The sequence below is a fragment of the Nicotiana tabacum genome, chromosome 7, assembly GCF_000715075.1.
Source record: "Nicotiana tabacum cultivar K326 chromosome 7, ASM71507v2, whole genome shotgun sequence".
NCBI lineage: Eukaryota > Viridiplantae > Streptophyta > Magnoliopsida > Solanales > Solanaceae > Nicotiana > Nicotiana tabacum.
In genome coordinates this window covers 154295548-154323087 of record NC_134086.1, presented here as the reverse complement: position 1 = coordinate 154323087, position 27540 = coordinate 154295548, and positions in this window count along the sequence as shown.

Below are 27540 nucleotides of genomic sequence, written 5' to 3'. Positions count from 1 at the left end.
GAATGTGATACATAAGGAAAACGAACTCTGGAATGGATTACTCAACCCACACAACTAATTAGACAACCGAAAAGGTGTTATGAACCTTCTTTAGAAGATGGGAGACAAACACACAAGAATATATATATATATATATATATATATATATATATATATATATATATATATATATATATATATATATATATATATATATATATAGAGAGAGAGAGAGAGAGAGAGAGAGAGAGGCGTGCAACTCGATCCATACATAATACCATTGCGGCATGCAACCCGATCTAAACAACATACCCTTGGTGGCGTGCCACCCGATCCACACCTAAAATCTATATAAGGAGATACTTACCGAGCTAGAATACTCATCACTATATAATACACGACTATCAGCCTCAAGCACGCCAAGTGCATAATACCATCCCTAGGGAGACAGATAGCGCCATATGCTACAAAACGCAAGCACAACTAAGGTGTGATATATGATCTAAATCTCGAGAGTCATCCTTCTCACATAACACTATCGCTATGCGGAACCTCAACATATATGAAATTTATCAAGTCGTTTCACAACTCACACGGCACAATATAGCATTACATGAAATGGCCGACGATGAAACGACATATAACATCCTAATACTCCTCCATGAGGGGCGCTATGCTGAAATGAACACATCTGGCCTGATATAGAGCCTATATTCATATTTAAATCCATTCACAGACCTCAAGCACCGTACTATAATAACCTTTCAAGGGTTCATAATAATCCTTTTTTCCCATAACACACAAGAACAACCATCATAACTGGATCAAATTTCCACAGTCCACAACCAAATGAACCGAGCGTCCTCCATTCATAAACACTCACATTAACGATATTACCACCATCTCGATAATTGGTTTTCAATCTTTAATCAATTAAGTGACTACCCGTCACACTTATACCATCTTCCCGTGGAATACACCCCCACGACCTTCAGTACCAGGTAACAATCGCACACCCATACCACCGGCCATACTAATGTTGTAAAGCGAATCAAGAATCCGCAAATCAACACTCAAAGCCTCTTACACAGGACACTGATCTCAGGTGATGCTAAAGACAATACCAACTTACTCTAACCATCTGAATCCTTTCTCGCTCATCCGAGCTCATGCTATTCTTTCCAATTCCAATGGCAACCTTGATCCTCAACTTCCAATCCCTATGACGCTCACTGAGCCTAGCATGCCAATACGCGACAGTATAAGAATTACCTCATAACTCCCGAATCACTAATAAGGTAAACACTTCATCATTTAGTAACCTTTTACTTAACTCATTTCAAGATAACCATTGCAACACAAGACTGAATTCTCATAACTGTAGAACACACAAATCCTCAAGTAGTGGTCTAAACCACCATAACCCTTCCGGATCCATCTACACATGACATGCCATAACACTCGAGTACTTCCAATAAAACCAATTACGGTGGCCGTCAAGCCTCGCACATATCATCACAAATCACGTTCATAATTCAATCACACTAAAAGAACTGATCACTACCACTATTGTGCCAATTCAACCATGGCTAACCGGTCCGATTTCTTGTGACTAATTTTTAGCTTGACGTAGAAATAACAATAACTCCATTTAACACATAACGAACTCAATCTGCACTCATCCTGAGTGGCCTTGTATCACGAGACCATGTTGTCTCAAATCCCACGAACCATCTCACACCTTCCTTGTGTGCATATTCGTGTGTTCAACTGGTACACCCATTCTGATAATTTCTTCATGCATCCAAAGTCATTTGTCCTCATTCCTCCAAATTCCACACTGTAAGCCTAAGATAACATAGAACACTCCAAGCCCCTTCTTCATAGTCCGCTGCAAAAGCTCGACACTCAACCATTTTATGGAATCGAATTCCCCAGGCACCACACTTCAACTTTTGAATCCACTAGGACTGTTGTTGAGAGTCACCCACTATGACTTGGTCCCGAATATAATCAAACTCCAAGGCTCTTCTAGCACATGAACACCCTCTCAAGAAGTACTGAGCTAAATCACTTTCCTTATAAATCACCTCTACACGAAGAATAAATCCTGAACCTTCCTAAAGCCTAAACACGAATTAATAAGGCAAATTATACCACACATTCCTCCAATCCTTTGCTCAAATCACCACTGATGTTCTCTTTCCTTAGTCGTAATAACCCATCAATATGCTGATCACCAGAAATTTTTACAAGTAGATAATCATACAATCCAACCATAGGCAGTGGGACCTTCCCACTTAGCTTGAAGCTACCATTGCATAAACCTAGAACCCACCAAGATTCTTCCTTCGTCGTGGACATGATCTTGCATAATCAACCTGCAAAACTCCTAGAAATCTTCTTGTTACCCATTTCATGAACACTTTGAACCACTAGCTACGTTCACATATTCAACCTCTAGCCGGATATCCAGTAGAATTCTTCGTAGAAGCTTCGTAAACCACGCGATCGCTGACCTGCTCACAGGAGATAACCCACATGTGGAAATTACATACCGACATCTTTCAATGTCGCTGCACTGGGTACAATCACTATGAAACCAATAAACATCCCGGGTCCAAGCCCATTCACCAGTTGTACAAACATGTTTACTCCCCATTGACATCAACTAAAGGTGCAATGATACATTCGAATCCAAAGTCTTGTTGTATCTAGTCTCCCCCGTATAATAGCCAATATTCCAAATTGAGTTTGTAGACCTAGTCATTGTCCACCATGAATCCCAAATCTCTCTACACTTTTCACAAGGCGTGTAGTCATCCTACCACAAAACCCATATGCTACTCCACCACTCTCCCACTTAGGTCAAACTCAACCTTTAAGCAACTACTCGACTCATACTTCTCACACTTGGCCTTCTAGAAGTTTAACTACCACAAGACACTTATCACATGTCCTTTCTCATCCTTTGTTGCCCAGTTGTTGTCTTAAATCAAAAAACATCTGTGTAGCACTTGAACTAACAGATCACCACCAGATCTAAACCCTTCTGAAAATCATCTTTCTTAAGCCATAAACACTAGAAACGTTGATTCGATCCTAAACCACCGCACATTACGATCTCTGACAGCCGTTTCTCCTGCACCTTTCACAATACTCTGCTTCATAGGCGAATTGAAAAGAACCATAACACCGGCAAACTTAACACTTCATATTCAATCAAGGATGACAGCACCACATTACAAATGAAGATTCCACCATGCTCGAAAATACCAAGTATTGTTACTTCATCAACCCCAACCTAAACACTCATAGTACGGTTTCCCTTCCTCTGCCGGAAATAAAATACTGAATCTCTGAATCTTGCACTGAGTAAACGTCCTTCCAAGTCATTCATTGCTTCAATGCATAGACAAACATCCTATCCTTACACCATATTGTGCGATAGCAACGCACGAATCGTCATAAAAATCATTGCCAAATCTCAAAACATTAGGTAATACGGATACTGAGCTGAAACACTAGAACGACCTTCTGCAAGGCAATGACAACGACCCAATCAAATACGCAGGGAGAAACATCATGTACCACGTCTGTAGTACCATTGCGATTCCTCAATTCTCGATTTATAACCAGCACTTCACGTCGCATAAGATTGAATAGGAAGGGAACAAAAACAAAAGCCCCAAAGGAATCAAACCGCACGATGAGGAATCAAGAAGGGAAGTTCTCCTAACAACCCTATAGCCTCTCAAATAAGTACAGACACCTCTGTACCGATCCGCAAAACTCTATTAGAATTGCTCATGACTTATGAGACCTAAGTGAACCTAGTGCTCTGATACCATATTGTCACGACCCAAAATCCAATAAAATTTGTGATGGCGTCGGACACAACTGTCAGGCAAGCCAACCATAATTACTTAATTTAGTTCTCGTTTTAGTGTTTTTGAAATCACGATTTTTCTTCAATTCAAGAGTAAAATAATGAAATTTCAGGATGGATAATATTATTTTCAAACATGTCAATAATGAAAAATCCATAATCACCCCAGAACCCAGTATCACAAGTGCATGAGCATCAACTAGGAAAAATAAAATAAATACAGCATCTGTCCGGCATACAATTTGGATAGGAATAGAAAATACAACTACTCTGAAGGAGACTCTGCTGGTTGCGGGTCGTCTCGAGAGATGTTTTTTACCAAAGTCTCTGTATCAATCATGCCATTGCACCCATTAGGCCCTAGACATGCATGTTCCTGTGCAACAAAAATGCACAGCAAGTGTAATATGAGTACGAAATCAACGCGTACCCAGTAAGTATCCAGTCTAATCTCGAAAATGTAGTGACGAGAGGTCAACTTCGACACTTACTATGGCCATCAATAATATAATAAGTACTGGATTTATTAGAAACGACAGTTAACTCAAGGAAATCATGAAGCAAGTAAACAATCCTTTTGATAATAAGAGGTTTCCAATTTCATATTTCATCATTTATCAATTTATCTCAGACCAGGGAGGTAATATTGTTATTTATAAATTTTAAGGCAAGTGTATCAGCCTAGTTTGCTAGTGATATTGTCCGCTCTGGGCCTAGGCCTTCACGGGTTTAAAATGCGTCACTAGGGTTTAAGGCTTGTTAACTTATACACCCAACATCCCTCTTGTATTTTGCTGATGTGGGATTCTGTCTAAAGCTTGAGGTGTTACATACACCCCCTCTTATGGACTCAGCGTCCTCGCTGAGGATTGCCCCACCGCATGGGATTTGCCTAGACTCAACACTAAGATTTGACCTGCCTAATCGGGATTTGCCTAAACTCAGTTGAACTCTGGCCCACCATCGGCATGACATAAGAGTGGCTTTGATATCATCTGTAACAACCTAGCCCGCTAGTGATATTGTCTGCTCTGGACCTAGACCGTCATAGGTTTAAAACGCGTCACTAGGCTTCAAGGCTTATTAACTTACATACCCAGCATCCCTCTTGTGTTTTGCCGATGTGGGATTCTATCTAAAGTCCGAGGTGTTACATACACCCCCTCTTATGGAATCAGCGTCTTTGCTAAGGTTTGCCCCATCGCATGGGATTTGCCTAGACTCAGCAATGAGGTTTGCCCCGCCTAACCGGGATTTGTCTAAACTCAGTTGAACTCTAGCCTACCATCGGCATGGCTGACACAAGAGTGACTCTGATACCATCTGTAATAGCCTAGCCCGCTAGTCATATTGTTTGCTCTGGGCCTAGACCTTCACGGGTTTAAAATGCGTCACTAGGTTTTAAGGCTTGTTAACTTATATACCCAGCATCCCTCTTGCGTTTTGCCGATGTGGGATTTTGTCTAAAGTCTGAGGTGTTACAACAAGCAATACAAGCATGCGCAAATCATGTCGAGGTCGTAACATCCGATCCAACATAATATTTAAACTGTGCACTACCAGAGGGTCAAATGACGCGAACCATAGATGTATCTATTACCCCGCTCGCGAATCATATATGCGACCGGTCAAATATAAATAAGCACATTAAATAGTCAATCAAGAATTCATCAGAAAAATAATTACTCGAAGAATAGCAACTTCTCTTCAACGGTCAAAGAAATGATGTTTAACTTTTTTAGAAATTCATTTACCAATTCGATATGATTTAAGCAATTGAAATTGTCAATAAGGTTACAAATATTTCAAGTATATCATACTTTCGGGTCTTAGACTAGCCGGAGTTAAGCATATAGCATCTACGCATGGACCCTCGTCACCTCGTGCATACGTTGCCCGCACAAATGGAAGCACATATTTAATTATTTTACCTATGGGGATAATTTCATCTTACAAGGTTAGAAAGGAGACTTACCTCGCTCCAAAGTTTCATAACCGACTTCCAAGCCTTACGACGACTCAAACCGATGTCCAACGCTCCAAAACTAGTCAATAATTATGCAAAACCATTAATGTATAATCAAATACTTATTATAATCTTATTTATAACAATTTCTAACCTCAATCGAAAAGTCGATAAAAATCACCCTCGGGCTCGCGTGCCCGGATTCCGAAAATTTTCGAAGATAAACTTTACTCATAACCTTACGAACTCAAATATATAATTTATTCTCAATTCCATGCCCAAATTCGTGGCCAAAATCCAAAAATATCAATTTCTAGGTTTTCTTCCAAATCCCACAATTTCAAAATTTTCATGTCTAAATCCATATATGGACCATGTATTTACTCCATAGAAGATGCTGAAAATGACACTCTAAAATTGCTCCAAAATTGCCTCCCATGGATGAAATGAAGTGAAAATAAGCCAAATCCCCAATTTTTAAAAGAACACTTCCCAGGACTTTCTGCTTCGCGATCGCAGGAATGGCTTCGCTATTGCGAAGACCAACAACAGCTGCCCAGAAATTCCTCAATCGCGATCACGAACCTCCACACTCGATCGCGAATATTTACCTCTCAGAACTACGCGTTCGCGAACCAAACGATGAGTTCGCATAAGGCAAAAATCCATGGTCCATCAATCCCTTCTTCGCGATCGCGTACATCCACTCGGGATCGCGATGCACAACACCAGTAGCCCCCAAACAACTCTAAATGATCGCCGACTTCCAATCACGATCGCGTATATGGAAACCAGCAACAGCCATGACAACAACTTCAGCAGATCCCCCAAGTCAAATTCCAATTCGTTAACCATTCGAAATCCACCCGAAGCCCTCGGGACCTCAACCAATCATACCAACCAGACCCCAAATACATTACGAACTTGCTCGAGGCCTCAAATCGCATCAAAAAATTTTGAAATCAAGAATCGCACCCCAATTCAAGTTTAATAAACTTTAGAACTTCAAACTTCTACATTCGATGCTGAATCCTATCAAATTACGTCCGATTAGCCTCAAATTTTACACACAAGTTACATTCGACATCATGAACCTACTCCAACTTCCGAAATGAGAATCCGACCCTGATATCAAAAAGTCCACTTCTGGTCAAACTTTTCAAAAACCTTCAAATTTATAACTTTCGCCAAATGACCCTAAAATGACCTATAGACCTCCAAATCCACTTCCAGACGCGCTTCCAATACCAGAATCACCATACGAAGCTATTCCCAGACTCAAAATCTCAAACGGACATCGATGACATTGAAATGCACTGCAACCCAAATTCATGAAATTCTTCCAAAATGGACAACTTCCATAATAGGCGCCAAAACGCTCCCGGATCATCCAAAACCCAATTTGGACATGCGCCTAAGTCCAAATTCATCATACGAACATGTTGGAATCTCCAAATCCCAATTTCGAGATCGTTTACTCAAAAATCAAACCTTAGTTAATTCTTTCAACTTAAAACTTCCGAAATGAGAATTTTCTTTCCAAATCAACTCCGAACTTCCCGAAATTCAATTCCGACCACGCGTGAAAGTCATAATACCTAAAGCGAAGCTACTCATGGCCTCAAACTGCCAAATAACGTGCTAGAGTTCAAAACGACCAGTCGGATCGTTACAGGCACCAAAGAACTAATAAGAAGAAAAAATATGACCATATTTCTATGGAGAATTGTTTGTTCAGAGTATCTTTTTTCTCTAGATTTATTAGCTCCTTTCATCATGTTGTTAACATTTGAAATACCACCCGATAATTAAATGATGGCATGTGCGATGAGTAATCAAAGTTTTTTATTTGCTTAGTTAACTATATGTTGCGATAATAAGTGTGCTATGACCATCATTTATTATTTCTTATGGGTGGTTGCGGTAACTTTTATTTCGGTGTAATCTAATTTTGTTAATTACGAACAAGAAAACTTCTTACAAAAATAACTTAAACAATGAGTAAAGAAGGAAATTCATCCAAACATGTGATAAGTTAAAGGTAGAGTAAATCTTGAAATTTTAAAGTCAATAAAATAATTACTATTTAATTTTAAATTAATTGGTTATATGAATCTTATTATAGTCATTACACTCTTTCTAGGAATACATACTATGCGCACATTAAATATTTAGCATAAGTAGACACTATATTTACACTAATCATCAATCTATTACAATTCTCTTTCTTTCTTTTAATTTTTTAATTGAGCTTAGGACTGATAATGATTTGCGTGCAATGTTCAAATAAGCAGAGATAGATCATGGCGCAAACTGCAAATGTTAGAAAGAAGTAAATAGAAAATAAATATTTATCTACTTGTCACATACAAGAATCAGAAGCATTAATCTTTTATCACAATTCAAGCTATGCTCTCTAAAACATACATCTCAAATATAATATCTTCTATTTTGCTAGACTTTTTTATCTTTAGAAATACATTTACACAAACAAAGAAAGTGTAGAGATACGAATATATTGAAAGCGAAGGTATAATCATCATTAAAAGGCATAGTAAGTGACATGTCTTCTCCAAGATCTGGAATAGGGGGGCCTTTGATTGGAGTCGTTTCAAGCATGTCGCAACTTCTTTAGCCAGCTCGTTTACTACTACATTATGTAACTTCACAATCTTGTCAACAAAATTTGTAGAATGTGCATGGTTTTCCAATCATAGTTATGGACTAGATCTAGAAAATCATGTATATTTTTTAAATTTGACTGAAGATTGTGAAGGCACCTAACATAGTGGTCAACGAGTTAGCTAAAGAAGCTGCGACATGTTTGGCATTGCTACAATCGAAGGTACCCCGATGCCTAATCCAGGAGGGGACATGCCACTCCTCGTGCCTCTAACAAATGAAGAGAGAAATTCGATTCAACATTTTCTTTGGACCATTTATATGACATTGAAAAAAAAAACTCAAAAATCATTTGCAAAATGGAAGAAATATAAAGAGAGGAAGTAGAGAATGCAAGTATGGATGAAAATAAAGGAACAAAGATGGGGGCTTTTATAGTTGGTTTGAGGAGGCTGCATGCCAGAGTTGAAAAGAATCCTAAAATTATAAATATGGGAAGCTTGTAAATAATTTTCTATATTGCTTTACAATTAGATTTCAAAATTCAAAATTATACCTAACTTAAAAACCTACCAAAACATTAATTTAATTTTTTATTGCATGGCTAAATTAGCTTTGTTTCTTTATTTGTGCGGTCAAAAATGTATAAACCTTAAAATTGTTTCCTTATCTGCATATGCACTAACTTGTAAACAAACTTATTTCCTACTTACTTTCTAGCTAATTTATAATACTAATCTTGCTAGGTTTTTAACTCACTAACATGATAGTTTTATTGATTTGCAATGATTTAACTATATAATGCTCACGCTCATGTCACGTCAAGGTACTATAGGAAAAAAATAACAAAAAATCAATTTAATTTATCGTAATTAATTAGTTAATATGTTAACCGTATCCTGAAATAAGGAAAGAATCACGGCTTATCAAATTATCTAACCAAACTCTGTCTTACGTAAATATATTACTAGGCTACGATTAACCTCGTGATTTGAATCATTGCTCATACACATGATATTGACCATAATTAGCAAGAAAACTTTGTAGTCTTGTTTCTCGTCTTTAGTTTTACTATCATTTTCTTTGTGTATAGAGTAGTCCTACTATGACTTTGTAAGTGCTAATCTTGTGTTTGTTTTCAAGTCGGTGGACTTCCATTTAGCAATTAACTGAGACCATTTTAGCTCATGGATTACATTTGCAAGTCAATTCAGTCTCTAGAACATGCTTATTGGTTAAGTGCAGAAAAAAAAATTACATTTCGATCAATTTATATGTAGCAGCAAAGTAGCCACCTTAAGAAAAATATTCTAGTTCTGCCCATAAATGTATTGTTGATCATTATATTTCTTCACTTGCAATTTTGCATTTTGATATCATCTTTCTTTCATCCTTTTTATCTGGAAAACTTAAATGTAGTAATTGATATTTGATCGTTTAGTCACATTAGTCGTGATCACTTTGACTGCTTGTCATTTACCCAAAAAAAATGACAACTTGTCAGTGAATAGCAGATATTTAAGTATTCCTTTCTTCATTTTGATTTCTTTAATTTATAAAACCTCAGAGAACTTTCATTTCAATGATAACCTAAAATTTCTCAACACTTATTCTTTAAAAGTTAAAACAATCTTAAATAAGTATTAGCCTGACAAAAGTACCTCACTAGAAAGAGTTTAAATTACACACACCAACGGTGTAAAATATATTTAACAATAAGATCACTTATTAGGTAATTACAAAAAAAAAATTATGCTGCAAAATAATCTTTATGATAATTATCAATTGGAGACCTGGTAAAAAATCTTAAATACTTATGTATTAAATCTTGTAGACTTGCTAATAAGGCCGTCCGGACATGTACTAATTGTTTGATGCTAGACATCGATTTTCCTTCTTCTTTTTTTTTTTAATTAAATCCGTCTTGAGGTAAGGGGGGTTTTACATGGATTCCTACCTTGTAAATTAAAATAACGATTTCCCATTCTTCCATTCGAATAGTCATCTATCTATTTATATTGTATTAAAAGTGGGAAGTTCTTAAGTCAAAAATTAAATTACCTTTTTATCCTTTTAAAAATCTAAGTACCCTATATATACCCCAAAAAAGTTAAAATTACATAAGTAACCTTCTAAAACCTAAAAATACCTTACACCTGTAAATTGTAATAGAAAAAAAATGTTAGATACTTCTTCACAAATAGACACAACCATTCTATAATTTTTTATAAGCGCTCTTTTCCGCACTATTTTCTTACCTAACAGCTAGCACTTCATGAGAAGCAACCGAAGGCTTTTCGAAAAATTAAAAACATAGAATGACGCGTCGTAGTGTAAACCAAATTAATTGTACGGAAAGGACACTACTGGCACACGTGTTCAGATATAATTAGAGCATCCCAACAAGTAAATATAGGAGTATTATCAAGTTCACGTTAAGATTTTCCACTAAATGCAATCAGCATATAGAACCCTATAGATCGATCCATCGGAACCGGTTAACCTGTAAATTCGACATGCCAATGCCACACATTTGATCGGTAGAGTTTTACCGACGGCTATTATAGTTAAGATTTTATTTTTGGTACGCCTGCATGTATGTTTAAATGACTTAAACATCTAATTGGGTCTAATATTGGCTGATTATAGTATGTTTTACTTAATAATAGAGCTTTCTTATTCTGTTAAACTATGTTTACCCAATTATTTGTAAATAAAAGAGACTATTTAATTGTGATATAATTTTCAAATAGATAAAAATTATAATTAGATAGAATATTTACTTTTTAGTATGAATACATACATGAGTGATGGATTTATCGTGATATGACATTGTTTGTATTAAAGAAACTTTGCTCCTTTAGTCCACATCCTGTAATGAGGAGGTTTTACACGGTAATGGAGTTACATGCTGTTTAGCTTAAGTTAATACGAGTTTGGAATTTTTTTGGGACGACCTTTTAATTAAAAGTTATTATTCTTTTCATACAAATTTAGCTTTAATGTTGAATTATATTAATTACCATAGTATAATTTTTCACATAGACAACTTTAAGTTGCATTTTCAAAATTAGAAGGAACATATATCGTCTGTAAGAAAGTATTAAGTGAGATACGCTTCATTACAAGTTTGTACCTTCTAAAAACAAAATAAGAAAAAAGAATCATACATATCTAACTAAACGAATCTTTATTTTAGTAGGTTCAGACGATATACAATCATCTTGGCCTCAATAAATAAATCATCCTACAACAATCCACTTCAATATTTTATGGAAACAAGTACTTTACTTTTGAATGTATAATTATTTACTTAAAGTTTTATTTAAAAAATAATTTTATATATTATTTTACTAAAAAGTATACTGCATGACTTGGAATACACGTGCAACGCACGTGTAGAAAAACTAGTAACCTAATAAACAGAGATAGCTAAAATTTGTTTAGGTTTAGATTTAATTAACTGTTTTATTCTTCACAACGTCTTCTTTAATATGCAGATCAGCTTTGGTCCTCACTCTGAACCCAAAAAATGTAGCATAGAAGAGCTTTAATTTTTTGGAGGCAGGGTCAACATAACAATAACCCTCGACACAAAAATATCGTATCGCAATAGTCATAATCTCTAGTTTGAGTCAGTTAAAAGTTATTACCAAAAGCCTTTAATTTCTTCTTCTAAGTACTTAATGATAGCCTTTTTCCTTTCTTTTTAGTTAATCAAAACATTCTGCTTGTGAAGATGCTAAGCAAACCCATTGTTGTATTACACCTTGTTAGTGCCATTTTAAGTGTCCTAGTTGCTACGGATAAATGCTATTTCTAACATAAATGTCATGAAATTAAACCGAGTAGTTTTCACCAAGTAACTTGTCGAAGAAAACAACTTGTCCTAGAGAGTAAGGAGGGAAATGAGCATGGAAATCATCCAAACATTACAGATTAAAATCGCTTTCCTTTGGTTAAACACAAATGGCTGCTATACGAACTATTACAAACTCGTTTACTGTGTGAAATGTTTGGAATTTTGGGTGCATCGCTACTGCCTTGAAAAAGTGATATTTAAAGAATTTGTGAAAATGAAGAAAGGTTGACAAATCAAGGGACAAAATTTGCAGGAGAAGAGAGCCTAAGACGTAGCAAACGTATCAAAGAAAAGTCCAAGGACCTTAGATGATTTTGTGTGTTTTATAAATGGAAAATTCAGAAAATCAAAAAAGTAATTAAATGGCATTGGTTTATTAGTTAGTTATATTTTCTATTTCTTTAATGATTTTTTTCTCGAGGAAGAAGCAAACCCGAAAATAAAGAAGATAAAGAACACCAAATTTTAATGTGGAAAACCCTTCAAATCGAAGGTAAAAACCACAGGATCACAAAGATCCAAAAAGCTCTACTATAACAATAAGAGAGTTACAAAAGTTCTTCAAATTGGCTGCACAACAAGTGCCAAACACGGAGCAACAATAGCAACAAGAGCAACAACTAATCAATTGAAGAAAGAGGAGAATCCACAAAAACGAAGTTGTTGTTTGAGGCTCGAAATCAGATGCTACAAGCCTCCAAATCCGATCTCCATCATTCAAATCCACCAAGATGTTACGAACACTTAGCCAAAATTTCAGCCCGATCCAACGGTTAACGAATTGGAAAACGTGATTTGAAGTTGGCTGGTCAGAATAACAATCGGCAGCAAAACAAATACTTTTCTTCTCTCTTCTCTCTTGATGAAAGCTCTCTCAAAACCCACTCTTATGTGCTTAAGTCTTTCAAAGACTTGTATCAATGAGCATAGAATAATTCTCCAAGGTTGTCCTATTTATAGATCATGAATGGTGCTTTCTTTTAAAGCCAAAACCCACTCAAAATAGGAATAAACCGAATCCAATTCTAAATAGGAATGAAAACCAAAAAAGAATAGGATTAGGCCATTGGGCCTTTGGCTGGACAACATGGGCATGTTTCCAACAAACTCCCCTTCCAGCCAAGGGGCTAAATGTGTCTTCAAGTAGAGGAACTATTGACAGGCTTCATGCCTGTCAATTTTCTGCAATACGCATGATTATCTGCAAGCTTAATTACGAAGTCCTCAGGCTGATCCATATAAATCTCATCATTTAAATCACTATGAAGAAAGGCAGTCCTGACATCTATCTGCTCAACCTCTAAATCTAGACTTGCGGCTAAGCCTAGAACCACACGAATAGAAGACATCTTCACAATAGGGGAGAAAATTTCATCAAAGTCTACTCCCTTCTTCTAGCCAAAACCTTTAACAACTAACCTCATCTCGTATCTACGCGCAGAGGTATGGTTATCTTGCTTTATTCTGAATATCCATTTGATAGATAAAGCTCTCTTACCTTTCGGCAATTTCACTAACTCACATGTGCCATTCTCATGGAATGACTTCATCTCATCTTCAATCGCTTCGATCCACTGATCTTTGTGAGTATCTTGCATGGCTTCATCATAATTCTCAGGTTCTCCCATGTCAGTCAAAAGTACATACTCTTCAGGAGGATAGCGCATGGATTTTTGCTTCTCCCTTGTAGATCTTCTAAAAGAGGTTTCAGGAGCATTCGAAGTAGTTACCTGGACAGGAATTGGTTGTTGATCAACCACAACTTTATCAACTGAAGCATCCATAATATCTATACCCTTAGCAATTGAAACTGGATCAATATCAACTAAGCTCTCATTACTCTGAGAATCTATCTTCTCAGCTTTGTCAATATCTTCAATAGTTTGGTCTTCAAAGAATATTGCATCACAACTTCTAATAAGTTTATTGTCAATTGGATCATAAAAACGATGCCCAAACTCATCCTGACCATAACCGATAAAGATGCACTGCTTAGTTTTGACATCCAGTTTCGATCTTTCATCTTTAGGAATATGCACACAAGCTTTACACCCAAAAACTCTCAGGTGATCATAAGAAACATCTTTGGCAAACCAAACTCTGTATGGGACATCACCATCCAAAGCAGCTGCAGGAGACAAATTGATAACATAGGCAACAGTGTTAAGTGCATCCGCCCAAAATGTATTTGGAAGTTTAGCCTCTGAAAGTAAGCATCTAACTCTCTCAACTGGAGTTCTATTCATCCTCTCTGCCAAACCACTCAATTGAGGTGTCTTGGCCGGAGTTTTCTAATGACGAATTCTCTTTTCCTTGCAATAGTTATCAAAGGGACCACAATATTCACCACCATTATCAGTGCGAATACATTTTAATTTCTTCCCCGTCTGTCTCTCAGCTAAGGCTTGAAATTCCTTAAACACGCTAAGTGCTTGATCTTTAGATTTCAAAGGATACGCCCAGAGCTTACGAGAATGATCATCAATGAAGGTCACAAAGTAAAGTGCACCACCTTTTGACTTTACTTTAAAAGGACAACACAAATCAGAGTGTACTAGCTCCAATAAATCGGACTTTCTTGAGGGAGGATGGCTATGAAAGGAAACCCTTTTCTGTTTGCCAGCTAAACAATGGATACACCTTTTCAGCTTTGCTTGTTTCACTCCAGAAAGCAAACTTTTCTTAGCCAAACACGTAATCCCCCTCTCGCTCATATGACTCAGTCTTCGGTGCCACAATTCTGATAAAGTATCACCTTCCACCAGATTTATGGAGTCATTAAGAATAGAGCCTTGTGTCACATATAATTGACCATACTTTACTCCTCGAGCTACTACTAACGAGCCCTTGGTGGGCTTCCATTGGCCATTAAAGAGGGCATTATGGTAACCTTCATCGTCTAATCTTCCTGCGGAGATCAAATTGAAAGGAAAGTTTGGAGGATGCTTGACATCTTGAAGAACTAACGTTGAACCATTATTAGTTTTCAAACAATCTATGCCAACACAAAACACCTTAACTTCACTGGCATCGCCCATCTTTAACACTCTAAACTCAACATGAGTATAAGATGAGAAAAAAAATTTCTTGGTGTGACATGTGAGGTAGCTCCAGAATCTACTATCCAGCTCGTCTCATGGGATATCAAATTGATGACGTTTTCATCATAAGCAAAAAGAAGGTCATCTCGAACAATAGCAGCAGCATTGTTCTCGTTATTTTCAGCTTTCTTTCCTTCTCTAGTGTCTTGATTCAAGTTGCGGCAAAACCTTTTGATGTGTCCTTTCTTGTCACAGTGGTTTCATGTAATATTATTTTATTTGGACCTTGATTTACTTCTACTTTTACCTCTATTCCTTGAGCCTCTTGTTCTATCTCTCCCCCGGTCTTCTGTAACCAAGATATCTTCTTGTGAGGACGAACCCTGAGATTTTCTCCTTATTTCCTCGTTCAACACACCACTCTTGGCATATTCCATAGTCACCTTACCTCTAAGAGCTGAATTTGTCAAAGAAACACGAAGAGTTTCCCAAGAGTCTGGCAGAGTATTAAGAAGCCAAAGTCTTTGTATCTCAACATCAAAATTAACTCACATTCCAGATAGTTGATCAAGGATACCCTGAAAATCATTTATATGATCAAGGATAGGACTGTCGTCCTTGTATTTAAAGGTCATCAATTGCTTTAGCAGAAATAATTTATTGTTCCCGGTTTTTGAAGCATAAAGAGTCTCTAGCTTTTTCCACAATGATCTCGCATGTATCTCGTTCACAATATGGTTGCGAACATTATCTTCAACCCATTATCGTATATATCCACATATTTGTTGGTGCTCAAAATCTCAATCTTCATCGAATATACTCTCGGGTTTATGAGCTGAAAAAACGGGTAGATGCATCTTCTGCACGAACAACAAGTCTTTCATATTGCTTCTCCAAACATTATAATTTCTCTCATTTAAACATACCATCTTGCTCATATTCGCCTCCATTCCGTAACAACCCGGATAAATAACCAAGGCTCTGATACCACTGTTATGTCGAGGAAGAGGCAAACCCAAAGATAAAGAAGATAAAGAACACCAAATTTTAACGTGGAAAACCCTTCAAATCGAAGGTAAAAATTACGGGATCACAAAGATCCAAAAAGCTCCATTATAACAATAAGAGGGTTACAAAAGTTCTCCAAATTGACTATACAACAAGTGCCAAACACGAAGCAACAATAGCAACAAGAGCAACAACTAATCAATTGAAGAAAGAGAAGAATCCACAAAAATGAAGCTGTTGTTCGAGGCTCGAAATCAGATGCTAAGAGCCTTCAAATCCGATCTTCACCGTTCAAATCTAAGGCCAAGATGTTACAAACACTCAGCCAAAATAGCAGCCCGATCCAACGTTTAGAGAATCAGAAATTGTGATTTGACATTGGCTGGTCGGAATAAAAATCTGTAGCAAAACAAATACTTTTCTTCTCTATTCTCTCTTGATGAAAGCCCTCTCAAAACTCACTCTTATATGTTTAAGACTTTTAAAGACTTGTATCAATGAGCATAGAATAATTCTCCAAGGTTATCTTATTTATAGATTATGAACGGTACTTTCTCTTAAAGCCAAAACCCATTCAAAATAGGAATAAACTGAATACAATTCCAAATAGGAATGAAAATCAAAAGAGAATAGGATAAGGTCATTGGGCCTTTGTCTGGACAACACAACCTAGGATTAAATGTGCTTACTTATTATCAGTCCTCTATAAGGATTTTAAGATTATCATTATGGATTTCCGTAAAAAGTTAAATTTGTGTAAGATTTTTTCCCCTCTGAATCTTAAATATTGAAGTAAATTGGCTTCTTAATAATAATTTTATTCTCAAAATTTAGTCAACAGAAGTTTTTCATCCTCTTCTTTGGGTCACTAACTTTTTTCTTTACCTATTTTTTGAGTTATATTTCTTTGTTTTTGTGACTAGAACAATCTTGGGTTGGAATTTGGAGCAACAATAAAACATCATTAAATGAATACATGAATGAAGAAATCAGTTTAAGGAAGAACTAACTATTTTTAAAAAAGGAAACCACCAACGTGGATGGATTTTATTCAACGAGAAAAATAAGAAACAAATGTTGAGGTAGGGCTTTCAACTTGCTAACGTCAAATCTAACATAGAGGAAACAATCCTTCTCTTAAGATATGTATATGATCTAGAACTAATATAGTTAACAGGTCGACTATTCATAGTTTATGAAACAAAAACCTTCAAAAACTAAAGTATTAATTTATCTCGTAATTATTGTGATGACCCGATAGGTCATCTAGAGTTTTAAATCCTAATTCCATATTTCGAAACCTCAAATACCTCATTTTTAGCTTTCCTCAGTTGACATGTACAGTCCGGATTTTTTTTCCGGAACGTTTTTATGCTAAAAATTGATAAAATATGAAATTTTGGCCTTGAAAATCTATTTGAGTTGACTTCGGTCAATGTTTTGAGCAAATGGATCTGGATCTGTATTTTGACGGTCCTGGTGGGTCCGTATCGTGATTTGGGATTTGGGCGTATGCCTAGAATTGAATTCGGAGGTCCCTAACTCGAGTTTTTGTATTTTGTTGAAAAATTAAAGTTTGAAGGCTTAATCAATCTAAAAGCTTGACCAATGTTTGACTTTATTGATATCGGGTCCGTATTTTGGTTTCGGAATCCGGTATAGGTCCATTACTATATTTATGACTTGTCTGTCAAATTTGGTATGAAACGGAGTTAGTTTGGCATGATTCGGACGTTCGGTTGTTAAAATAGCAATTATAAAGTTTTCTTGAAAATTCATTTGATTTTGCTGTCTGATTCATAGTTCTAGGTGTTATTTTGGCAATTTGATCGCGCGAGCAAGTCCGTATAATATTTTTGGACTTGTGTACATGCTTGATTTGGAGCTCCGAGGGCTTGGATGAGTTTCGATTACGCTACGGAGTGAGTTTTGGACTTAGAAAAGTGTTGGTGTGCTTCAGTTCTGGTGTAGGCCTCAGACCTTGAAATTGCGAGTTCAGGCTTCGCATTTGCGATATGGCAGAATCTCCGTCAGGTTTGCATTTGCGAGCTACTTCCTCGCATTTGCGAAGAGTAGTCGGACACCTCAGGTTCGCAGCTGCGAACAAGACTTTGCCTTTGCAAAGTGGGACCAGGGGTAGGACTTGGTCGCATTTGCGATCATTTGGGTCGCAATTGCGGAAGACCACAGTTTGCATGTGCGAACAAATCATCGCAAATGCGATGATAGCAAAGATGCTGGGACTTTTCAATTGCGAAGGGTTTCTCACATTTGCGGGCTTTGCAAGTGCGAATCCCAGGTCGCAATTGCGGCATCTGCAACTGGTCCGAGTTAGACGGGATTTTCTCTCATTCTTCAAATTTTCAAAACAAGAAAACCCTAGAGACGATTTTACCAAGAGCTCTTCTTCCCTAATTCATTGGTAAGTGATTCTAACCTATTTTCTTTCAATTTTCCATTATATTTCATAAGTTTTAAACCTAAAATCTAGGATTTTTATGGTGAAAATCGGGGGTTCGGGAAGAATTAGGGATTATTGTAAAATTGGAATTTAGTCCTCAAATTGAGGTTGGATTTCGGTACAAATTACATAACTGGGCTCGGGGGTGAATGGGTAATCGGGTTTTGGTCCGAATTTCGGGTTTGGACCAAGCAGGGCCCGAAAGTTGACTTTTTCAATAATGACCTAAATTGAACATTTTTCATTCGTGCGTAGTTCCTAAGGCTTATTTTAAATTATGTGGTTAATAATTTGCTAAATTTGGTTGGTTCGGAGTCTTGTTTGAAAGGCAAAGCCGTGGTTGAGGTTTGAGTTGGTCTTTGGAGTGACGTAAGTATCGTGGTTAACCTTGACTCGAGGATTAGGACTTGTTTGTCTATTTGCTACATGTCTAATTGTTGGGTACAACGTACATGTGAGGTGACGAGTACTTATGCATTGTTGTTTGGTCAAAGCATGTGCGTGGAACTTGTTTCTTATAGTTTATTTCTTCTTTGATCATAATATTCATGCTTAGACAAGTTAATTATTAAATTGATTGTTCTTTTCGCATTTATGAGATATCTATGATAATTGAGTGTTGTTTCCGAGGTTGAGGTTCGTATTGTGGAATCATTGTTGACGTAAGGCCTATTCTTGCTTATCCTATCTCCCTGTTGTTATATGTTCTTTGTTACATGGTAAGGGAGAGTGTTAATACACGAAGGGTGATGTCGTGCCATATGTGAGTTTTAATGCACGAAGCGTGATGTTGTGCCATATGTGAGTGTTAATGCACGAAGGGTGATGCCATGACATATACATGAGTGTTAATGCACGCAGGGTGTCATGCCATATTTGTGAGTTAATGCACGAAGGGTGATGTCGTGCCGTATCTGTTGATTTATGGTGAAAGTGAGAGTAAAAGCACGAAGGGTGATGTCGTACAGTTTTATTTATTATTTGGTTCATCTTGTTGGTTAAAGATTTATTGAAGGTCTCTTATTATCATTCTCTGTTGTTGTTACCATATCTTGCACCCTTTTATCGCATGTCCTCCTCCCAATAGTAATTGTTAATTCTTTATTTACTATTATGTTGCTCGTTTACTTCTGTCCGTACAGATTTATTTACGTGGGTGTCCTATCATAGCCTCGTCACTACTTCGTCGAGGTTAGGCTTGACATTTACGGAGTACATTGGGTTGGTTATACTCATACTACACCATGTACTTCTTGTGCAGATTTTGGTACTCGTCCCAGCTGTCTGTGAGGCGTATCGGCTCGGATTGGCATTCGGAGACTCAAGGTAGATCTGCTGGCATCCGCAGACCTTGAAGTCCCTGTCCATTTCCCCTATTTCTGTTCTTTTCGTTCAAGACAGTTGTAGTTATTTCAAAACTTGTTTGTAGAGATTCTGGAAACTCGCGAATTGTGACTCCAAATCCGGGTTGTACTTAGATATTATTGATTTTTATGTTAATCCGCACTCATGTGAGAACGTTATTTTTTCCCTATGTGAATTACTCCCATAAAATACAAGAAAAAATAATTTTTTTCCATTTTTTTACAATTTTATAGGATTTTGTGAAAATTTGTGGTAATTATTTGCATTTTCTGTGCATGTTTATTTTTGTTAAAAATCATGAAAAGGCCAAAAAATACCATGCATTGCATTTAAGTCATTTTTGTTTTATTTTTAAGGTTAATTAGTCAATTATTTGCTTATTAAAATTGAAAATCAAAAATTGATTTATTTTTGCATTTTTAGCCTTTTAGTATTAAATTAGTGATTTCTTCTTTTAATTTAGAAGTAATTAACTTTCACAAGTATCTTAGTAGATAATTAGCTTAATTTTACAATCTAGTTTAATTTAAGAGTCTAATTTAGGTTTTTAATTAACTGAAAAGGAAAAGAAAACAATCATAAAAGGAAGCAAAAGAAAGGGAAAATTGAGAGTTTGATTTAAAGCCCCGAAATTGGGCCAATTCAGTGGAAAACCCAAACAATTTCGACCCATTCCGCCCAGGCTCAATCCCTACCCGGTCCAGCCCCTCCTCAAGCCAAACGACGTTGTATTTGTTCAAACAAATCCCATCCGTTGATCTTCTTCTCATCGAACGGATGGGAACTAGTCATAGGCATAGTATAAGAATGTCTGAACGAGCCCTACCCCCTCCCCCCCAAGTTTCATCGGCATCATTTCACATCTCTCAGACTCAGAGAAACAAAACCCTAGTGCCGCCCTAAAGTTCCCCACCATCTCCGCCAGCGGCGTAGCCCCAATCCGCCCCAAAATTACACCCTAGAATCCTTGTAACCTCCTCTCTCACAATACCCAAACCATGTCCCTCGAATCCCTCTCAATCTTCTCGAATTTTAGATCTAAAATCAACACCCCGAAACTCTAAAGCCCCAAATTTACCCTGACTTCGGATCTATGGCATGCAAAGTTAAAAGTCAAGCCTTCAAATCCCAGGGCTGATTTAACCGAAATTGATGTTGGTCGTTAGTTCTTGACAAAGAACATGGGACTAACATTAGTTTTGGGTTTAAATGAAAGCAACCGGAATTTTTTCAAGTTAATCACTAGGTATTTTCTCTTGTTTTTCCCTCTACCCATTTCTGTGATTCTCCTTCTATTTTCTTTCCCTTTCTTCCACCTTTCTTTAATCAGTTTCTTCATGTTCCTCTTCTTCTGACCGAAAAAAGTAATGAAGGAATAGTCTTTGGACTTAGCCAATGTGTCATTCATTCTCTTTGGTTTTCTATGGTTTGCTTTTGTTCCGTTTGTTTTCTATTTTCTTCTTTCAATTTTAAAGTTGTTCATCTGAATTTGTTTGTGTTATTTATTTACCCTAATTAGTTGTTGTTATCCAGTTTGTTCGAATTATTTAATCATTGATACATTTTCAGCAGGCTTTAGTTCAAGGTCAGTCACAATTTGCTTTAATTAATTTGATGTCACCTATTAATTGAAATCAGTAAGTCTTAAGGTTACCACTTAGAATTTGATGCCTAGGTTTTTCTTTTGGGTTTATTGGTTCAGTCCTGTTGGGACAGACAAGCCCAAGTTTTTGGTTTGGGGTCTTGGGTCAAATTTTGACCCATGTTGATTTTCTGGATGTAAATCGCAATGGCGTCAAGAGTGTTTTAGGTATTTGAGGGTAGGGAATCATTTTCTATTGGGAGGAAACTTCTAGAGAATAAGTTTAGAGCTGGTTTGTTAAAAGAAGGGGGTTTCAGATATTTTGAAGGGTTAAAGGGGTAAAACAACCAAGAATTCAAGGGGTAAAGGGGGAAATGGTTAGCTAGGCTAGGGCTGCTTAGGCATGCCTATATAAAGACCTCTTTCTCTTCATTTTGAGCAGCCTTTCATACTCTTGAAAATACACAAAAAATTCCTGCAATCCTTTGGTTGAAATTGGTTTTGGTTTTGCTCTTTAGTTTTGATTATTAGTCAGAACTTAAAAGTTTCAAGGAGATTTCTGGTCTATTTGGGTTTAAAAACGGTTTAAAAGCTGAATGTTTCTGTGTTGGTATTGTTGATCTATTGATGTTGTTTCTTCCTAACGTCGGGCTTATTTTCTTTATTGCTTTTGTTGCAATCAAGTATTTCTTGGACTGTATGACTACTGAAGTATAAAGTGATCTGACGTACTTGTAATGAAGGTTTCCATAGATTAAATGAGGCTTCCAGTTCCTCCTACATGTTTTACTTTGGAATCACTATGTTCACTTAGTTTGTTTTGGTTCAGTTTATGGCTGTTATGTGATCTAATAAATATGCAATAGTTCAAGGAGAACTATATGTATTAGGATCTAGACTAGTTCATTTTTATAGACTGTCCAACTAGTTGAATCAATAGTCAATTTCTATATTTTTCTTTCATATTTAAGGTTGCTAGTTTGGATATCATATTAGCATTGACTGTTGAAAACTTCATGGTTTAGCCATTTAAATGATAGTTGGCTATTGAAATTGCAGTAATCATCTAATTGTAACAATGTTAGGATATGTGGTTGGTGCAAAAATTAGTATATTTTAAGGAGTAGTTTGGATTCATGTTCATCTCTCTATTGGTTTATAGGCAGGTGTAAAAGTTTGAATTCATAATCTAGTGAAGCATGTCTAGGTCCTGTCCTATGTTTTTTTTCTGAAGATTCTTAAGGGAATTGGGCCTGACTTTGGCCCAGGTCAGGCAGTCCGTTTGGGGCTAGATTCAAAGCAATGTTCTCATTGTCTTTCTCTTTGGGGCTCAATCCCAAGCCCTGTTAGATTCAGCAATCCCCATTCGTTGGGTTTCTACGTATTGCACAATAGAAACATTTCTCTCATAATAACTAAAGGTTGGATCATGGAAGGCTTGGCCCAATACTTGTCCATTCAGCAATGGTGGCCTCGTGCTTTAGTCTCCATCGTTGGGCCTGATGTGAGCCCAGGCTGTATGGTTTCCTCTCAAAATATTTAAAAGACTTTGAGCCTATTGCTGGCCCAGATTTTAGTTTAAAATAATTTGATTGAATACTTGATATATTATCCAATACGTACTTGTACTGAGTAGGATTAGATTGAACCTTAATGTAGATTAAAACTCGAACATCTTTAGGTTTCTCTAGTTAAATATAATTCTCTTTTGTTAAAGATAGAGTGAGGTGTGCCATTTAATTAAATCTTCTATGGCCCTCACAAGACTATGATTAGATGTTAGGATAAATATTTGTAGAAAAGCCTTTAGGGCCGTTTAAAATACTATTGTGGTTGTGTATACGTTCGCGTAACATCATTGTGAATCTAAAAAAATAATTCGGAGTATGCGTTCGCTCAACTTTAATCAAACCTTTCTTAATAATAAATTTGTTATTAATATAGTCCTCTTTAATTAATTTTAGTTCATATAGTCTGAGGTGTGTCATCTACAATTTAATCATACATGTTCCTCGTATTAATAACCTAGATATAAAAATGATGGATGTTCGTAGTTTGCTTTAGGCCCGTTTAATACATCATCGTGATTGTGGACACGTTCGCATGACATAATTACCATTTTAAAACAAAACCGGAGTATGAGTTCGCGTAACTTTGGCCAAATTTTTTTTAATAATATTAAAGCGTGATTAATTGTGGACACGTACACGTGACATGATTCTTGGCATGCCAAACAAATGGGTACATGTGCGCATGACCTGTTTTAAGATAATTTTTAATTTAAAAAAGAGGCAAATACACATAGGTTCTAAAATAAGTAATTGTAGACATGTTATTTTTGACCCTCCCCAAAAAAATTCATATTTTAGCACGTAGATATTTAATTTAGGCCCAATATATCTATTTTAATTGATTTTGACTCTTTTAGTTTATTTTATTACAAGAAAAATAAAAATTACAAAAAATAGTTTCATTAATATTTTGTAGTCATTTTTAATTTTGAAAAATACCAAAAATAGTTTATTTTAAAAATAGTAGGGCTAATTAATATTTTTAATAGATAGATTTTTAGTTAATTAGGCTACTTTTAAGCAAAGCTAGTTATAAAGGCCCAAGTTTCAAGCCCTTAATTCCTAGGCCCATACCGCTAACCTAATCTCTACCCCTATATAATAGTACCTAATGCCTAAATAAGAGGCTATGCCTAAAACACCTAAAAAGTCTATCGTTCTCTCAAAAAGATCAAAGAACAAAAAGCCAAAAAATGCAAAAACACAAAAAGCAATAGACTCCAACGCCTAACTAGCTGAAGAACAACAAAGGAAAAAATGCCTACAATCTGCAAAGAAGCACCGCAAGAGATACCCGGATCCATTGACCCCCTGAAATTTTGATCATTTTCATTCTCTGATTTTGAGAGAACAAACAGCGCCGTTCTTGGAGCTTGGAGAGACGGGTTTCGAGTTTCCCAATCCCTGTTCGAGGTTTCCGATCGTGTCCTTAATTTGATTACCCGTTGTTGCTGTACCAACAACTTTAAAATATAAGGATAAAGATTTTTTCTACTAAATTCTCATGAGGTCCAATTCTATCCTCACTTTGTTTTCCTTAGATTTATTCTAATAAATTCAAACTGTGTTGTGTTGGTTCTTTATGAATGATATGTTAGAATATACATGGCCTATTTGAGCATATGTCATTGAGTTGTTATTTTCCATTAAATTGTTTATTTTGTTATGTTTGCTTAATTTTGTGTGAATAGTCGTGAATAAGAACTGATTTTTATTTGTTGGTGATCACAATTTTAGTACTGCTAGTTAGTGTTCTTCATTTAGCTATAGGAATTAATAGGTTTTGTTTTATTGAAAAGGTGAAGTGGCTATGGCTTTTAAATGCAATAGAGGCTACATATATAATAGAATAAGAATGGACCATAAAAGATCATGTTAGATAGCCTATTTGCCCCAATAGTACCTTGTTCATAAATATGGCCTTACAACACATCTCAAAATGCATGGCCCTCACTTAATTAATTTTAATATTTAGAATTTGAGGCGTGCCACTTAGGTAAATTTCCATGGCCCTCGCAAATTTAAAAATGTGTAGTTGCTTTAGGCGCGTAATTTAAATTACTTTCCTAAACTCGGGTGCGCATTTATGTGACCCAAATCCAAATCTCAACAACGTTAAATAAAATGTGTCGCGGACCGCGGGTGCATTTATGTGGTGGTTCAAGATGTATTTTAGATGACGTTGAATCTTCCTAAAAAATATTAAATATAAGCGGTTATAAAGTTAAAATTGAACCATAGGTTAAAACATGTGTTAAAATCAGATAATAGGCCAATTATAACAATTGAGCGACCTTGCTAGAACCATGGAACCCGGGAATGCCTAACACCTTCTCCCGGGTTAACAAAATTCATTACCCAGATTTCTGTGTTCGCGAACTGTAATACAGAGTCAATCTTTCCTCGATTCGGGATTTGAACCGGTGACTTGGGACACCATAAATTATCCCAAGTGGCAACTCTGGATAAATAAATAAATCTCGTTTTGATTGTCACTTTAAGTTGAAAAAAACTCCCTTATACCTTTCCCGAGTCTAGGAAAAAGGAGGTGTGACAGCTCTGGCGACTCTGCTGGGGACAAGAACCCAGAACTTCTGGTTCAGGGTTCAGAATTCGAGCTTAGAGTAATTGTTATAATTGGCTTTGTTTATTATCTGATTTTTACGTGTTTGGGCCTAATATGCTAAGTGTTGTTTTTTACCGCTTTGAAATTATCTGAGCTATATATAAACTGTTACGAAACCCTTCTCTTCTTATCTTTGGGGATGTGCACGCTGGCGTGACTCCCTATTCTGTTAGTGTCATACCTTGAAATAAGAAAGAGGCTCGGACAAGTTACTAAGCCGGATGGCCTTTTGGTTCCCGGTACGTAGCCCCCTCCTCGGCTCGAGTTGTCCGCTCGGGTGCACAAGTCTAGAACACTATACCCATGTTTTATACTTAGAATAACTTAGCCTCATGTCGAATCCCTAGTAGGAACGCTTGTTTGCATCATATGCATTTGACTTTGGGGACTCAACATAGGGGTTGGGTTCGTCTAGGACAGGTGTACCCAAATTAAAAGACCATCCTGATGTATCTTACGTGCTACTTGTGTATCTGTCTGTACAGGCTTGCATGTTGACTGGCTTCTAGAATAGATAGAGAAAATCCAAAAAAAAGAGGAGAAAATAGAAAAGAGAGTGAGAGGCAGGTATTTGAATTATCCTGAAATTCTGCCGAAATTTTGAAAAAAAAGAAGAGAAAAAAGTCATTTCAAAATAAGTCATATTTTCTTTTGTTCCGTCAAAACTGGCAGAACTACGCGGGTCTGATTCTCACCGGATGTGAGATACGTAGGCAAACCTCATCGATTCCGGCCCTCAATTTTCAAAAATCCAAAAAAAAATTCTTTTACTTTCTTCTTTAGAAAAATTTTTCTTTGAGACCCCAATTTTTTTAAAAATACAAAAAAATTATTTTCTTTTAGTTGCTTCTCAAAATAAAAAAAAAATCAAAAATATTTTCATTTTTCTTTCGAAAATTGAAAAAAAAAAATCAAGATTCAAAAATACTTTCTTTTTCTTTAGAAGTACTTCTTTCCTAACTTCAGAATAAAAATCCATAAATGCAAAAAAAAAAAAAAAAAAAAAAACTTCTTTAGAAGTCTTCTTTGCAAAAATGCTGAAGAAAAATCAAAATCCAAAGATATTCTCTTTCTTCTTTATAAGTCTTTCTTTTGAAAAAAAAGTGAAAAAAAACACTTCAAAATCCAAAAAAAAACTAGTTAGTTTATTTACTTTATTCCTGATCTTCCCGAACTACGCAAGATCTAATTCATATTCCCACATGATACGTAGGCAACCCACATCAGGTTCAATCAACCATTGAAAAGGAAAATGAGAAAAAATGAAAAAAAAAGAAAAGAAAAGAAAAGAAAAATAAAAGTGAAAAAATGTTGGTAATAATAGGGACTGACTGAGTCCATTCTAACATGTATTTGTTTTGAATTGTGAAGAAAGTTTGAGGTGGTCGGTTTGTGGTAAGCAGACAACACAAGATTCAAGGAAAAATGATAACTGACATCGAAGCTGTTACAAGTGCTCAAGAGACTCAAGGTCAGAGTGTACGACAAGAGTCTACTGTGGTTGAGGAAAATAGAATACTGAAACAGCAAATGACCAAAATGTGTCAAGCATGGGCCAATGGCCAAGG